General features: G+C 48.9%; 1 pseudogene; it reads left to right on the top strand.

Annotated features, from left to right (window-relative positions):
- The first annotated feature begins 1,700 nt into the window (after positions 1-1,700).
- LOC135528651 (general transcription factor II-I repeat domain-containing protein 2-like) lies at positions 1,701-3,767 on the top strand (annotated as a pseudogene).
- The last annotated feature ends 7,295 nt before the right edge of the window (positions 3,768-11,062 follow it).

The raw sequence follows: 11,062 nt of genomic DNA, 5'->3' as shown, positions 1-11,062 counted from the left end.
AGCTGAGCAAAAATGGAGGAAAACTAAACTTCTGGAGGACCTGTCATCCTTTCACTCCCTCCTCTCTACCTTCTCTTCCTCTGTATCTGCTGCTAAAGCCACCTTCTCCTCCCTCTTTAATCCTCCACCCCCTCCCTCCTCCCTCTTTAATCGGGGCGGCAGGGTAGCCTAGTGGTTAGAGCGTTGGACTAGTAACCGAGCTGACATGGTAAAAATCTGTCGTTCTGCCCCTGAACAGGCAGTTAACCCACTGTTCCTAGGCCGTCATTGAAAATAAGAATTTGTTCTTAACTGACTTGCCTGGTTAAATAAAATAAATAAAAAATCCTCCACCCCATCCCTCCTCCCTCCTTAATCCTCCCCCTCCCTCCCTCACTCTCACGACTTTGTCAACCACTTTGAAAAAAAGGTTGACGATATCCACTACTCATTAACTCAGCCTATTGAGTCCACTGGTCTCTCACACAGAACTATCCCAAGCCTTGACCTCTTTCTTCTCTCTCCCGAGGACATCCTGCGACTAGTGAGGTCTGGCCGCCCGACAACTTGCCCGCTCGACCCCATCACCTCCTCCCTTCTCCAGACCATCTCTGGATGGAGACCTTGTCCCATTCCTCGCTTCCCTCAACTCATCCCTGACCACTGGCTGCGTCCCCTCTGACTTCAAAATGGCCTGAGTTGCTCCCCTCCTGTATCCCTTCTTGATTTACTTTCCAAAACACCTTTGATCAACTTTCTCGTTATCTCTCTCAGAACGATCTTCTTGACCCTAACCAGTTAGGCTTCAAGACGAGTCACTCAACCGAGACTGCTCTCCTGTGTCACGGAGGCTCACCGCACTGACAAAGCTGACTCTCTCTCCTCTGTTCTCATCCTCCTAGATTTATCCTCTGCCTTTTTAAACTGTTAACCATCAAATCCTACCTTTCCACCCTCTCAGGGCTGGGCGTCTCAGGCTATGCACACTCTTGGATTGCTTCCTGCCTGGCAGGCCGCTCCTACCACATGACGTGGAGAGGATCTGTGTCTGCAAAACATACTCTCACTACTGGTGTCCCCCAGGGTTAGGTTCTAGATCCTCTCCTTGTCTCTCTATACACCAATTCACTCAGATCCATCATATCCTCACATGGTCTCTCCTATCATTGCTATGTGGATGACACTCAACTACTTTTCTCCTTCCCTTCTGACACGCAGGTGGCAACACGCATCTCTGACAGATGTCTCAACTTGGATGTTGGCCCACCACCTTGAGCTCAACCTCGACGAGTCGGAAAGATGTCTCTACTTGGATGTTGGCCCACCACCTCGAGCTCAACCTCGACCAGTCGGAAAGATGTCTCAACTTGGATGTTGGCCCACCACCTCGAGCTCAACCTCGACCAGTCGGAACGGCTCTTTCTCCCGGGGAAGACATGCCCGCTCAAAGACCTCCATCACGGCTGACAACGCCACACTGTCATCCTCCCAGAGTGCAAAGGTTCTCTGCAAACATCAAAGCAGTGACCCACTCCTGCAGGTTCATGCTCTACAACATGGGTGTCAAACTCTGGCCCGTGGGCCAAATTTGGCCCGCGGGGTAATTATATTTGGCCCGCGAGACAATACCAAATTACTACTAGAGCTGGCCCGCCGGTATTATACAGCGCATTCACCACTAATACTACGAATCCCATAATGCTCTGCTGTTTTTGCGCGCCAATCAGGACAGGACCCAGAAACGCTCTCTCCTCTGTGACAGTAGTCATAGCAACATAGACGCTACAACTGTCAGCGAGCTAACCCTTTCCAAAAATGGCGAAAAGAAAGGCAGAAAACAGGAGCTTTCTGGACAAGTGGGAGGCAGAATATCTGTTTACATATGTAAAAGACAAACCTGTTTGTCTTGTTTGTGGAGTCAACGTGGCTGTAAGTAAGGAGTACAACATTAGACGACACTATGAAACGAAACACCATGACAAATACAAGGACCTGGACATGACTCAAAGGAGCCAGAAAGTAGAGGAGATGAAAAGAAGCTTGGTTTCACAACAGAATATGTTTAAAAAAGCCACATCACAAAGCGAGGCTGCTGTAAAGGCTAGTTATATAGTGGCAGCAGAGATCGCAAAATCAGCCCGGCCCTTTAATGAGGGAGAGTTCATGAAAAAGTGCATGATGAAGGTTTGTGACCTCGTATGCCCAGAGAAAAAACAAGCATTTTCAAACGTGAGCCTGAGCAGGAACACAGTAGCTGATCGCACATGTGATCTTGCCACCAATCTGTATGACCAGCTGATGGAAAAGGGAAAAGATTTTGTTGCGTTCTCCCTCGCTGTGGATGAGAGCTGCGACGCATCTGATACTGCTCAGCTGTCAGTCTTCATGCGTGGAGTGGACTCAAATCTGTGTGTTACGGAGGAGCTATTAGGATTCAAATCAATGCATGGCACAACCACAGGAAAGGAAATCTTTGAGGAGGTTTCCAAATGTGTAACTGAAATAAAGCTGCCGTGGGATAAACTGGTTGGATTAACGACAGATGGTGCGCCAGCGATGTGCGGTAAAAAGAGTGGACTGGTGGGCATGGTTCGGGAGAAGATGCGGGAAGAGAACTGTGCAGGTGAGCTAACTGTTTACCACTGCATCATACATCAGGAAGCACTGTGTGCCAAAGCCCTAAAGATGGAACATGTTATGACCACAGTAACACAGGTAGTTAACTTTATAAGAGCCAAAGGTCTTAAATCACCGCCAGTTTAAATCTTTTCTGGAGGAGTGTGGTCGGGAATACGCAGACGTGCCGTATCACACAGAGGTGAGATGGCTAAGCAGAGGTAAAGTACTGAACAGATGTTTCGAGCTGCGTGAGGAAATATGTCAATTCCTGGAAACCAAAGGGAAGGATACAGCAGAGCTCCGGGAGCAAAAGTTCCTGTGTGAGCTGGCCTTTCTCTGTGACATCTCGAGCCATCTCGATGCGCTGAACCTGCAGCTTCAGGGGCGGGGGCGCATCATCACAGACATGTACGCTGCAGTGAGGGCCTTCAAAACTAAACTGTGCCTGTGGGAGAATCAGATGCTGCAAGGAAACCCTTGCCATTTTCCCTGCTGCCAATCCATAAAAGCGCAGATCTCTACCGCCGTGTTCCCATGCGCACAGTTTGCTGAAAAACTCAGTGTTCTCGCCGCTGAGTTTACCCGGCGATTTGCCGACTTCGATGCCCAGAAATGCAAGTTTGAACTGCTTAGTAATCCCTTCGCAGTTGATGTGGAAATGCACCAACCAACATCCAAATGGAGCTGATTGAACTCCAGTGCAACGACACGCTGAAGTCAAAGTATGATGCTGTGGGCGCCGCACAGTTTCCACGGTTCATCCCTGACACAATGCCTCAGCTCCGCACCCAAGCTGCTCAGATGCTCTCCATGTTCGGCAGCACTTATCTATGCGAGCAACTTTTCTCCTCGATGAAGATGACCAAAACAACTCACAGGAGACGTCTGACTGATGAACATCTTCGCTCGATACTGAGGATTTCTTCAGCTCAGAGCTTGAGCCCAGACATTGATGAACTAGCATCCAAGAAGAGATGCCAGGTATCTGGCTTGGGCACATCAGATTAGACCAGTGTGCAATTATTAACGTTTTCTTTATGCACTTTTTCTTGCTACAAGGCATGGGCTTGAATGGTTGATTGATTTATTATCATTTTATTTGTAAAATTATTAGCCAGTGGAAAAAGTTTATTTTGGTATTTAAATCAGAAGGCTGCAAATAGAAAAGAGGCATACAATTTTTATTTAAATTTTATTTATTTAATAAATTAATGCCATTTTTTCATTTGAAATTCGATTTTGCATGTCTCCACTATTAAATTATATATTGTATGGTAATAAGCGATGCTTGTTCCATATTCAATGTTAAAGCAAAACTTGTTTGGGTCCATATTAAAAGGTTAATTTGTTCAATGTTGGCCCGTGACTTTGTTCAGGTTTTACATTTTGGCCCACTGGGTATTTGAGTTTGACACCCCTGTTCTATAACATCAGCAGAGTACGACCCTACCTCAGACAGGAAGCGGCGCAGGTCCTAATCCAGGAACTTGTCCTCTCTCGTCTGGTCTACTGCAACTCGCTTTTGCCTGGGCTACCCGCTTGTGCCATCAAACCCCTGTAACTTATCCAGAACGCAGCAGCCCGCCTGGTTTTCAACCCTTCCCGAGTTCTCTCATGTCACCCCGCTCCTCCGCACACTCCACTGGCGTCCATCCATGACAAGACCATGGTGTTTACCTATGGAGCAGCAAGAGGAACTGCCCCTCCCTACTTTCAGACTATGCTCAAACCCTACACTCCAACCTGAGCACTCCGTTCTGCCACCTCTGGTCTCTTGGCCCTCCCACCCCTATGGGAGGGCAGCTCCCTCTCAGCCCAGTCCAAACTCTCCTCTGACCTGTCACCCCAATGGGAGGGCAGCTCCCTATCAGTCCAGTCCAAGCTCTCCTCTGTCCTGTCACCCCAATGGGAGGGCAGCTCCCTATCAGTCCAGTCCAAACTCTCCTCTGTCCTGTCACCCAAATGGTGGAACCAGCTTCCTCTCAGTCCAGTCCAAACTCTTCTCTGTCCTGTCACCCCAATGGGAGGGCAGCTCCCTATCAGTCCAGTCCAAACTCTCCTCTGTCCTGTCACCCCAATGGGAGGGCAGCTCCCTATCAGTCCAGTCCAAGCTCGCCTCTGTCCTGTAACCCCAATGGGAGGGCAGCTCCCTATCAGTCCAGTCCAAACTCTCCTCTGTCCTGTAACATACATTTACATTTAAGTCATTTAGCAGACGCTCTTATCCAGAGCGACTTACAAATTGGTGAATTCACCTTCTGACATCCAGTGGAACAGCCACTTTACAATAGTGCATCTAAATCATTTAAGGGGGGGGGTGAGAAGGATTACTTTATCCTATCCTAGGTATTCCTTGAAGAGGTGGGGTTTCAGGTGTCTCTGGAAGGTGGTGATTGACTCCGCTGTCCTGGCGTCGTGAGGGAGTTTGTTCCACAATTGGGGGGCCAGAGCAGCGAACAGTTTTGACTGGGCTGAGCGGGAACTGTACTTCCTCAGTGGTAGGGAGGCGAGCAGGCCAGAGGTGGATGAACGCAGTGCCCTTGTTTGGGTGTAGGGCCTGATCAGAGCCTGGAGGTACTGCGGTGCCGTTCACCTCACAGCTCCGTGGGCAAGCACCATGGTCTTGTAGCGGATGCGAGCTACAACTGGAAGCCAGTGGAGAGAGCGGAGGAGCGGGGTGACGTGAGAGAACTTGGGAAGGTTGAACACCAGACGGGCTGCGGCGTTCTGGATGAGTTGTAGGGGTTTAATGGCACAGGCAGGGAGCCCAGCCAACAGCGAGTTGCAGTAATCCAGACGGGAGATGACAAGTGCCTGGATTAGGACCTGCGCCGCTTCCTGTGTGAGGCAGGGTCGTACTCTGCGGATGTTGTAGAGCATGAACCTACAGGAACGGGCCACCGCCTTGATGTTAGTTGAGAACGACAGGGTGTTGTCCAGGATCACGCCAAGGTTCTTAGCGCTCTGGGAGGAGGACACAATGGAGTTGTCAATCGTGATGGCGAGATCATGGAACGGGCAGTCCTTCCCCGGAAGGAAGAGCAGCTCCGTCTTGCCGAGGTTCAGCTTGAGGTGGTGATCCGTCATCCACACTGATATGTCTGCCAGACATGCAGAGATGCGATTCGCCACCTGGTCATCAGAAGGGGGAAAGGAGAAGATTAATTGTGTGTCGTCTGCATAGCAATGATAGGAGAGACCTTTTGAGGTTATGACAGAGCCAAGTGACTTGGTGTATAGCGAGAATAGGAGAGGGCCTAGAACAGAGCCCTGGGGGACACCAGTGGTGAGAGCGCGTGGCGAGGAGACAGATTCTCGCCACGCCACCTGGTAGGAGCGACCTGTCAGGTAGGACGCAATCCAAGCGTGGGCCGCGCCGGAGATGCCCAACTCGGAGAGGGTGGAGAGGAGGATCTGATGGTTCACAGTATCGAAGGCAGCCGATAGGTCTAGAAGGATGAGAGCAGAGGGAGAGAGTTAGCTTTAGCAGTGCGAAGCGCCTCCGTGATACAGAGAAGAGCAGTCTCAGTTGAATGACTAGTCTTGAAACCTGACTGATTTGGATCAAGAAGGTCATTCTGAGAGAGATAGCGGGAGAGCTGGCCAAGGACGGCATGTTCAAGAGTTTTGGAGAGAAAAGAAAGAAGGGATACTGGTCTGTAGTTGTTGACATCGGAGGGATCGAGTGTAGGTTTTTTCAGAAGGGGTGCAACTCTCGCTCTCTTGAAGACGGAAGGGACGTAGCCAGCGGTCAGGGATGAGTTGATGAGCGAGGTGAGGTAAGGGAGAAGGTCTCCGGAAATGGTCTGGAGAAGAGAGGAGGGGATAGGGTCAAGCGGGCAGGTTGTTGGGCGGCCGGCCGTCACAAGAAGCGAGATTTCATCTGGAGAGAGAGGGGAGAAAGAGGTCAGAGCACAGGGTAGGGCAGTGTGAGCAGAACCAGCGGTGTCGTTTGACTTAGCAAACGAGAATCGGATGTCGTCGACCTTCTTTTCAAAATGGTTGACGAAGTCATCTGCAGAGAGGGAGGAGGGGGGAGGATTCAGGAGGGAGGAGAAGGTGGCAAAGAGCTTCCTAGGGTTAGAGGCAGATGCTTGGAATTTAGAGTGGTGGAAAGTGGCTTTAGCAGCAGAGACAGAGGAGGAAAATGTAGAGAGGAGGGAGTGAAAGGATGCCAGGTCCGCAGGGAGGCGAGTTTTCCTCCATTTCCGCTCCATTTCCGCTCGGCTGCCCGGAGCCCTGTTCTCCAATGGGAGGGCAGCTCCCTATCAGTCCAGTCCAAACTCTTCTCTGTCCTGTCACCCCAATGGTGGAACCAGCTCCCTCTCAGTCCAGTCCAAACTCTCCTCTGTCATGTAACCCCAATGGGAGGGCAGCTCCCTATCAGTCCATCCCAAACTCTCCTCTGTCCTGTAACCCCAATGGGAGGGCAGCTCCCTATCAGTCCAGTCCAAGCTCTCCTCTGTCCTGTCACCCCAATGGGAGGGCAGCTCCCTATCAGTCCAGTCCAAGCTCTCCTCTGTCCTGTAACCCCAATGGGAGGGCAGCTCCCTATCAGTCCAGTCCAAGCTCTCCTCTGTCCTGTAACCCCAATGGGAGGGCAGCTCCCTATCAGTCCAGTCCAAACTCTCCTCTTGAGTCTGGCACGCGAGACTACAGGGGCTCTGTGGTAATGTATCTGTGGTAATGTATCAGTACTCTGGATCGATGAACTCCTCAACAGTCATTGAGTCTGGCACGCGAGACTACAGGGGCTCTGTGGTAATGTATCAATACTCTGGATCGATGAACTCCTCAACAGTCATTGAGTCTGGCACGCGAGACTACAGGGGCTCTGTGGTAATGTATCTGTGGTAATGTATCAGTACTCTGGATCGATGAGCTCCTCAACAGTCATTGAGTCTGGCACGCGAGACTACAGGGTCTCTGCCCTGCATCGTGGTAGTGTCTTAATGCTATGGCCACTGCCCTATAAAGGAAATACAGCATTATACTGGGTGAATGACAGATGCGTTGAGTCTTCTTCAGAAGGATTTAAACAGGTACAGCCTACCCAGTGGGCAAAACTGGTTGATATGATGTCATTTTTAACCCGTTTTGTTCTCTGCTTCGGGTTCCACCTGATCAAAAGGATATGTGTAAAGTCATGAGCTTTAAAATGCCTCTCTTATCAATACCCATGTTTACTTGACAATGCATGTAACTCTAACCCTTTGGCCCCGGCCTGACAACACCTTAGTTACTGTGTTGTGGAAGGACTTGGTTGGTTTTACGAGGTGGCTTCATAGCTCAGAAAAACCCTTCCTCTCTTCTCGTCACTTCTGATAAGCGTCTATCTGTCAGGTCTTACGATAAGTGTCACCCGGGCCGCCAGACCACAGGCTCAGCTGTATAGAGACCGCAGTCAACTCGGGTGGTGTTTCTTAGTAAGCAACCCAACCCAGGGCTGCAAGGATGTAGCACAAAAAGGGGCTTCACAGCACAAACCACCTGTGTGTTTTACCTTGTACCATACAGGGCCCTGAAGGTACACTAAATGGACTGTGTCTATCTGAAATGAAACCAAGAATGAATGAATGCAGAACCGACAACTTCTGTCCTGTATGTCTGCATTGACACTCAGTATTTGATGATACGCTGGATTAGACCTGGTACGGCAGTCATGGAGACATGCCACCAACAGCATAGCAACAGAACTCTGCTGTTCTAAGAATGGAAAACCGTTGCTTGTCTTTCAGTGACACTTCTACAGAATTCTACTGTTCTAAAAATAGAAAACTGCTGGTTGTCTTTCAGTGACACTTCTACATCTCTCTCTCTCTCTCTCTCTCCTTGTAGACTGAAAGTGGTGGGCGAGCAAGTATCTCAGCAGTTTCAGTCTCACTTTGTCCATATTAAATGCACTCTGCTACAACCAAGGCATGGTAGTGAGTGCAGGACTCAGTGTATACGTTCCTCATCATGAAATTAGGTCCCATACGTTCACAATACCGCACGGTAACAGATCTTATCTACTTTATACAACAGACGTTCACAATACCGCACGGTAACAGATCTTATCTACTTTATACAACATACGTTCACAATAACGCACGGTAACAGATCTTATCTTCTTATCTAAGAGAGACTCAAATCCAAAACAAAACTCCGGGGAGATGATAATCAGACCAAAAAAATCAAACTTTCACATGCCCCTTTCTTCACAGCATGTGTAACCGTGTTGAGAATACAGTACGATAGTCTGTGGTGACCCACAGACGTTTAGTCCAATAGAAAGTAACAGCATATTATGTTGTTGGTTGCTTTCTGTCATGTTTCACAGCGGTGAGTGGTTCTTTCTGCTTCCAGACGTTCTCATGTGATTTAACTCACGGCATCATCCCTTCAGGTGGGCTGTTGAGATCCTTTAAACACAAGTTTATTCACTTTAGTGCATGATAATGGGGCGGCAGGTAGCCTAGTGGTTACAGGGTTGGGCCAGTAACTGAAAGGTTGCTGGATCGGCTCCCAGAGCTGTCAAGGTAAAAAAAAATAGGCAGTTAATCCACTGTTAATCCACTGTTCCTAGACCAGTTAACCCACTGTTCCTAGACCAGTTAACCCACTGTTCCTAGACCAGTTAACCCACTGTTCCTAGACCAGTTAACCCACTGTTCCTAGACCAGTTAACCCACTGTTCCTAGACCAGTTAACCCACTGTTCCTAGACCAGTTAACCCACTGTTCCTAGACCAGTTAACCCACTGTTCCTAGACCAGTTAACCCACTGTTCCTAGACCAGTTAACCCACTGTTCCTAGACCAGTTAACCCACTGTTCCTAGACCAGTTAACCCACTGTTCCTAGACCCAGTTAACCCACTGTTCCTAGACCAGTTAACCCACTGTTCCTAGACCAGTTAACCCACTGTTCCTAGACCAGTTAACCCACTGTTCCTAGACCAGTTAACCCACTGTACCTAGACCAGTTAACCCCTGTTCCTAGACCAGTTAAACCACTGTTCCTAGACCAGTTAACCCACTGTTCCTAGACCAGTTAATCCACTGTTCCCTAGGCAGTTAACCCACTGTTCCCTAGGCAGTTAACCCACTGTTCCTAGACCAGTTAACCCACTGTTCCTAGACCAGTTAACCCACTGTTCCTAGACCAGTTAACCCACTGTTCCTAGACCAGTTAACCCACTGTTCCTAGACCAGTTAACCCACTGTTCCTAGAAAAGTTGACACACTGTTCCTAGACCAGTTAATCCACTGTTCCTAGACCAGTTAACCCACTGTTCCTATACCAGTTAACCCACTGTTCCTAGACCAGTTAACCCACTGTTCCTAGACTAGTTAATCCACTGTTCCTAGACCGGTTAACCCACTGTTCCTAGACCAGTTAACCCACTGTTCCTAGACCAGTTAACCCACTGTTCCTAGACCGGTTAACCCACTGTTCCTAGACCAGTTAACCCACTGTTCCTAGACCAGTTAACCCACTGTTCCTAGACCGGTTAACCCACTGTTCCTAGACCGGTTAACCCACTGTTCCTAGACCAGTTAACACACTGTTCCTAGACCAGTTGACCCACTGTTCCTAGACCAGTTAACCCCCTGTTCCTAGACCAGTTAACCCCCTGTTCCTAGACCAGTTAACCCACTGTTCCTAGACCAGTTAACCCACTGTCCCTAGACCAGTTAACCCACTGTTCCTAGACCAGTTAACCCACTGTTCCTAGACCCAGTTAACCCACTGTTCCTAGACCAGTTAACCCACTGTTCCTTGACCAGTTAACCCACTGTTCCTAGACCAGTTAACCCACTGTTCCTAGACCAGTTAACCCACTGTTCCTAGACCAGTTAACCCACTGTTCCTAGACCAGTTAACCCACTGTTCCTAGACCAGTTAACCCACTGTTCCTAGACCAGTTAACCCACTGTTCCTAGACCAGTTAACCCACTGTTCCTAGACCAGTTAACCCACTGTTCCTAGACCAGTTAACCCACTGTTCCTAGACCAGTTGACCCACTGTTCCTAGACCAGTTGACCCACTGTTCCTAGACCAGTTGACCCACTGTTCCTAGACCAGTTAACCCACTGTTCCTAGACCAGTTAACCCACTGTTCCTAGACCAGTTAACCCACTGTTCCTAGTCCAGTTAACCCACTGTTCCTGGACCAGTTAACCCACTGTTCCTAGACCAGTTGACCCACTGTTCCCCTGTAGGCCGTCATTGTAAATAAGAATTTGTTCTTAAATGACTTGCCTAGTTAAATAAAGGTAACATTTAAAATAAAAAAATTGATTGAATGAATTAATCAATATGGACAATATCTATGGACATGCAGTACAGGCCTACACAGTCATTTATCAATGACTTGTTATTCCCACGGTCAATATGATGATAACGGCATCGTCAACTCTGTGGTTGAAGGTTGGGATACGTGCATGATACATCCCAGAGTGGCACAGCGGTCTAAGGCA

The sequence above is a fragment of the Oncorhynchus masou genome, unplaced genomic scaffold (genome assembly GCF_036934945.1).
Source record: "Oncorhynchus masou masou isolate Uvic2021 unplaced genomic scaffold, UVic_Omas_1.1 unplaced_scaffold_1004, whole genome shotgun sequence".
NCBI classification, from domain to species: Eukaryota; Metazoa; Chordata; class Actinopteri; order Salmoniformes; family Salmonidae; genus Oncorhynchus; species Oncorhynchus masou.
The sequence above is the reverse complement of the archived record's forward strand: the minus strand, read 5'-3'. Positions and strand labels throughout refer to the sequence as shown.